Source organism: Scardinius erythrophthalmus (assembly GCF_964197995.2).
Source record: "Scardinius erythrophthalmus genome assembly, chromosome: 7".
NCBI lineage: Eukaryota > Metazoa > Chordata > Actinopteri > Cypriniformes > Leuciscidae > Scardinius > Scardinius erythrophthalmus.
This window is the reverse complement of record NC_138227.1, coordinates 12,325,288-12,332,059: the sequence shown is the minus strand read 5'-3', so window position 1 is coordinate 12,332,059 and position 6,772 is coordinate 12,325,288. Positions and strand designations below refer to the sequence as shown.

At 36.9% G+C, this 6,772-nt stretch overlaps 1 long non-coding RNA gene across 1 annotated transcript; it reads left to right on the top strand.

Annotated features, from left to right (window-relative positions):
* The first annotated feature begins 219 nt into the window (after positions 1–219).
* Positions 220–1,030, top strand: LOC308693294. Its single transcript, XR_014030433.1, has 3 exons — positions 220–274; positions 743–817; positions 908–1,030. It is a non-coding gene; the product is annotated as an uncharacterized lncRNA (long non-coding RNA).
* Positions 1,031–6,772: the final 5,742 nt, after the last annotated feature.

Sequence of the window (6,772 nt, the reverse complement as noted above, 5' to 3'; positions counted from 1 at the left end):
AACTGTGTCTTCAAATTGCTGATATAGCCTAACTACTTTAGAAAATTCTCTGATTCTTGGCGTTTGTTATGAATAACAAAAACAGGTTATAGTTTGCTCTGTTTTTGTTTAGCCTAACGTTAACTTTACTTACTACAGGTGCCCTCATTCTCTCTCCATTTACTGGTCAATAAATATTATGTTGTGAATAATCAGCTTTGTTCTTTTGTTTCCCCAGAACAACCATTACATTTCTAAAATAATCTGAACATTTCAGTGGCAACATTGAATTACAGTAAGTTACCTGCACCACATGCAAGTACTTTATTACTATGAACTTTCTCTGTGTGAAATTGTATTGTTTGACTGTGTACTTGTGTTTTTTAATCAGTTAATCTCTGAAAATCTTTTCTCATGATCTCAAATCTCATTCATGTTACTCAGAAAAATAATATCACAGGTTTGATTAACAAAAAATGCTATAGACATTTTAACTCTGAATTATAACTTCAAGTTTAGTCTTTTTCGACAAAAAAAAAAAAAAAAAAATAGGAAAAAGCAATTAGGCTTCAGAAGACTTGCAACACAACCCATAACACATGAGTTGTGAACTCATTGATTATTTTTAGGATCTTTTCTGGGACATTTTTGGAGCTTAACCATTTTTACATAAATTGTTGCATTGAATTGAACTAGACAAGAGTACATGAGAATGGTTTCATGAATGATTTACACATTTGTTTTCTGCTTGTGTTTCATGCAGTGTCAGCGATCGGTGACTGGGGTTGCATTATGCCTGAGATCAGCTTTTGGGTTCCACAGACAGAAAGTCAAACAGGTTTGGAACGTCACAAGGCTGAGGAAATTATTTAAATTTCACAACTATCACTTTAATAACATTACTAACAGCAAATTTTGTACTTTGCAGGGATCTCGGTAAGCTGAAATACAAGTTTGATCAAGAATAAAAATCCTCCTGTAGACCTGAAAATCACTGAAGTGCCTGGACCGACCATCCACCAGAAAAGACGAAAAACAAACGGAAAACGATGCTGTACCTTTTCACTTTTCTAACTCGTTAAGTACCTCACACCAGCTTGGTCCCATAGTGACATTTTTGACCACAAACGAAATTGCTGATCGTGTGGATTCTTATTGAAATGACTGAATTCACCAGTGAACATTCACAGAACAACAGATCATTTTACTGCACCTTAACTCTGTTTCCAGGTCGAAGCCTCTACTTCCTCTATCTTGTTTTGTGAGAATACTCAACAACCATTTATGAACACTGTTGATTCAAGTCACACATTTAAGCTTTTCAAAAGCCATAGTGTACATTACAGTCTCCAGTCTAACGGCATCCCGGACTTCAACATTTTATGATTCAAAATAGCTGAATAACTAACCATCAGAGATTTCAGTATAGAGATAAAGGTTACAGCACAATTAGTGTATATTAGCACTGTTTGTTTGTTTTTGGCATCTGATAGAGCTTTTGGACTTGGAAACAGTGATGTCAGACTAACCATCGGACTGAAACACAAATGTTTTAAAGTTAAGTATGATGGACATTTTTAATTAGTTCAAATGTAATTTTTTTACATTGATTTATTTCGTGGAACATATGTGTTTCCATGCATTTTGTTGAGATGTCTTTTCTTGTTTATCTATTGTATATACATGGTTGATTATTCATGTTGCTTATGTATTATACTATTTTTTGTGTATTCATTGATATTAATCTGTAGTTAGCTTTTTTCCCCATGTGCATGGAAGTGTATGTATAAAAATGAATATCAAATATGTAATAAACAATTCTAATTTTGTATTTGGTTCAATTTGTTTATTATAATAGATGTCAAAGGTAACCATACTGTAGTAACAACATGAAATTAAATATTTAAAAAAAATTAAATTTGGTTCCTGGAGGCACCCAAAGTGGTTCCACACAGTGCCTAATATAAGAGTTCCTCAGGAAACCTGTGTGGTTCCTCAGAGAACCGGCCCTTTTTAAAGGGTGCCTAGAGGATCTACAGACGGTTCCGCCGGTGTGGCGAAGTGAAGAACCCCAAAAGGTTCCTCCAGGCACCTTTTATTTTTACAGTGTATGTTGCTGTCTGGATGGTTTAGCATGAAGAATAATCAATACTGGGTTCCTTAACTGACCATTTATTTATATTGGAAAAATGGCAATTAAAGTTGGACACTATCAATTTAGCAACGACAGCAGAATAGCAAGGAACAGAACAACAGCGGAAAAAGAATATCAGACACAATATGTAAATATGACATTTGTTTCTGCAGTACTACCTTGCTATTATTTCTTAATATAAAGGCAAGTGCTTTCCCAGAGGCATTGGTTTCATTCAAACACTGTGCTAGAGCACATTATAATAGTGTTGTCATCCATAATGGAGTATGCTGAGAATTAAAAGATCAAACAGAATGTTTTTACAAAAGCTTACATGATACTCAATACAGATCAGTCCCTCTTGGTTAAAGCACAGTCTTAGAGTTAGAGTTGATCGCTTGCATGCTGACATTGACCCTTGACATTTATCCACTCACCTCTGGATGCATCCTAACACCCTGTTTCATTTAAATCTTGCCAAGGACTGTCAAGTGTGTGGTGATGCTAGCACAGCTGTAAATTATATAAGGGCATAACATTCTAATACATGAAGGCTCTTGGCTCAGGCCTGCCACAGCTCATTCTTTATCAGCCATGTTAAACATGACACATGGAGCTCACATGGGAAGTTCACATCGCTCACAGTCACGGCATATGTAGCAAAGTGTCACCCTCGCTAGTCTTGTTATGCAAATCCCAGGCCCGAAAGATAAGAGATTGGCCGATGTGATAATGCTAGTTCAATTTGAACTGCGCTAAAAAGACCGGCGATGATGCGGCCTTGCTCTCGGCCTATCAGTGTCAAGAGCCCACTTGCAATCAGAGGAGGTTTCTTTCATGTTTAGTACATGTAGGGCTGCTGTGAGTCTGACATTATTCAAAACTGCTGAAAGCAATAGCTTTATGTGAATTTTAGGTGAAGTGTGTAATTTAGATGCTGAAATACTTTCTCAGATCTCATGTGTTTACTGTGTAGGATATTCATAGTTTGACTTCCCAAACAGAGTAAACACTGTCAGTCCTGTGACACTTCAACATCTCTGTTTTTGTTTAAACATTTCAACATGTCAATTTCTTGCCAGCGGGATATGTTTTTTTTTTTAAGCTTTAAGAACATCATCATTCACTGTCATTATATGGGCCAGTACGAGTAGGCAATTTTTTTGTATTCTTCTTTTTGTGTTCCAAGAAGAAAAGAGAAAATCATACCATTTAAAAAGCCCACCAAGGTTAGTAAACCCTTGAGAAAAAGTAGTACACTACTGTGTTTCCAGTGCTCGTTTTGTAGTTCCATCATTAGTTTTGTTAGTTGTTAATTAATTTACCCACCTGTTCTGTTTTCTGTTGATTACTCTGTCTGTGTTTAAGTCCTCAGTTCATTGTTTCTGTGTCAATGTTTTATGAGATTGTATTTCTGTTATTTACTCCAGCGTTCTCCTGCATGTTATTATTAAATAAAGTGTATTCGTTTGATTCCTCGTCTTCGTGCGATTTACTACAACATTTTTGACATTTGTAACAGTTGTGTATGTGTCCCTCAATTGTCCTCCATTTGAAAGATCATATAGTCACTGCTGGAAAAGTTAAAAAAATGCCAAATATGCTGGAAAATCAAAGAATGTGCAGAACTTTTTGAAGAACAGTGGGCAGTTTAACTGCTCAGTACAAACAAGGGACTTGTGAACAACTACTGTATCACAAAATATAAAAACAGTCATGGATCATTCAGGTAATAACACAGTATAAAGAATCAAGGGTATGTGTATACTTAAGAACTGGGTCATTTTTATAAATGCAGTTATTATTTTGTCTTGTGGATTATATGTAAACATCTGTTATGTGAAATAGTTTATTCAGGACAGTACTAAATAAAAAAAAAGATCCCTCTTATTTGAACATTTTTGCAGATATATGTAAACAGAGCTAGTGTCACAGTGTCTCTGCCTTCTGTGATATAAAAAAATGGCCATACAAATTGACAACTGAGTTTATGAGAAATATAAAAGGCAACTGTTACACAGACAAGTCAATGACTATTTATCCTACGTCACTCAGCTGTCAAGTTCAAGCCCAAATTTAGTTGATTATTCCATCAAGTCATTCAAATCTTTAGCCAAAAAATCCATTCTCCAGATGGCCAGCCCTCTCAAGTGCTCTCTCGCAATTCAACAACCTCTATGAGCTGTATCAATATTAATTCATTCCGCTTCCTGACCTTACCAGGGGCTCGTTACTCGACAAGCGGGGTCAGTCTGCGTTTGGCAAGTCGTGTCACGGAGTGGTCGGCTTCTAATGAACTGGACACAGCTCAAGCCGTTCTGCGCCATACCACCTCATTATCACTCTGCCAATGGCATTTACAGAAGTGCTTGTCACATACAGAGCTGCTCTCTTCTGCTTGGAATAGCATAAATGTCGCTTGATTTAAAATGCTATCGATCTTCAGTTACATGTTGTGACTTGTGAGATTTTTTTTACTGAGTTGCTTAAAAAGCAGTTAATGGACACTAGAAAAAAAAAATATATATATATACACACATGAGTGACATAGTCTTACTGAAATGACCTACAGTAAATTCCACTTAATCTAAATAGGCTGCCACGAGCAACTGCATTATTGGATGCTTTTCGGATTTTGATGGAAGACACTTCAAGACACGTCAAGAAGTAACAGCAATCTTGTCCTGATTTTTATTTTATTTTTTTGACCAGTTGAGGAGTTGAGATTAAGGGTTTTGAAATTTATAAATTTATTAAAACTGTATTATTAATTATAATAATTATTATAATTATTATAGTATTATATAATAATGTGTATGTATATTAGGGCTGCACAATATATCGAAAAAATATCGTTATCGCGATAATAGTATATGCAATATCCGTATCGCAGAGAGGTGCGACAAATTGCATTTATTTGATGTGCCAAGCATTTGTGTGATGCATGCATGCATTTATCCAAATTCGACCAATCAAATGGGACCTTACTATCTTTATACCCGCCTCCCCAGTTGGTGCTATTATGCTATTGGCTAGATCGGGCCCAAAGGGGAACCTAGTGGCTCAGAGCAGAGAGTGGAAAATAAAAACTAATGGCGGGAGCAGAGACAAGCGAGGAAAATGACAACAGTGAAGAACCTGTGCCTAAAAAGAACTGTACGTCTGAAATATGGCAATATTTTGGCTTCAATAGAGAAGACGGGTCATAAATGCAGGTACTGTGAAAGGGGCCGTTCACATATCGCGTCTAAAAACGCATGGAAAGTGCAGCCGCGCCGCTATCTCCTTCTTTCCACAAGCGCTTGCGTCTGCCGTTGCTATGCAACCATGACCTGTGTGAGTTTGCGTAATTCTGAAAAGTTGAGATGTTCTCATCTAGTCGCGGCATAGACGGGCCTGGAAAAATGTGCTTCCATTTTGAGCACGCTTACCGCGCGCCTGCATTTTGAACGCAACCTCAGGGAGCTATATGAAGACTTCAAAAAGTGTAAACCCAAATCTACCAAAACTGCTAAAGAAATGCAAAGTAACAATAACAGAGTCTCACAGACAACCCTTTATCAAAGTGTTGCATGTGTAACGTTAAACTCCTTATGAAAAAAACTGAGATATTCTTCTGAGGATCAGAAGAATATCTATTAGCCTACCTGTTTATTTTAGTATGATCATTACATATATAAATGATTTTAAAAATAAAAAATAAAAATAGCATTTCTCTAGGGAAATGTTATATCGCAAGAAATATCGTTATCGCAATACTCAACAACAATATCGCATATTTTCCCAGTATCGTGCAGCCCTAATGTATATATAGAACTTTTTTTTTTTTAAACCAAGTGAATTTCCAAGTGAGTAGATGATGACAGAATGTTCAAATGAAAGGTGAATAAAAATGCATGGTAACCCTTTTTTATTATTTTTTTAAAGGACCTTAAAGAACGGCTCTTGTTCATTAGCCAAAGCAGGCCTGTAATGAGCATCACAGGCTGAAATGGGGTAGATCACATTCTTTTTAAAGGTCATTCATGCCCTAAAATGCTGGGCTGGATGTGAACATGTTCTGCTTCAAATCTATTCACTCTCTCCCTCTCTCCCCCTTCACAGCACTGTACTCTCTAGTGGATGTCAGATGTCTTTCAAATAGCCAATTTCTGACACAAGGCCAGCATGCCGCAGGAAGCAGCTTTCAAAGTGATGGGCCCCAGGCGCCACTGGCCTGATTCAGCCCTACAAACAGAGAGGAGAGATGAGAACTAATCCTCAAATTAATGACTGCTTTGTTGCAAAAGAGAGACCTCACACGACTCATATTTCCTCACATCAGGATTTGTATTTGTCAAACAAATCTGTGAGAGCTAGAAGCATTGGTTTCAAGTTTTGTAAAGGCTATGGGGTATATGCCAGTTGGAAGCGGGGAAAAAGGAAATCACAAATGAGATCTCCATTTTTCTTCTACTCCTAGACCGAAAAATGGAGAGCAAGCCTTTACTAGGCATATCAGATTTTTCACCTGAGAACAAGACCCCAGTAACCTCATATGCGTCTCCTGAAGACCCAGAAGAGAACTATTGTCACAGTCTAAACTCAAATTCTTCCAATACTTTGATTCTCCATTATCTGGACTTTGCTGACTTTGAATTTATTTTATAGCGCCAACAA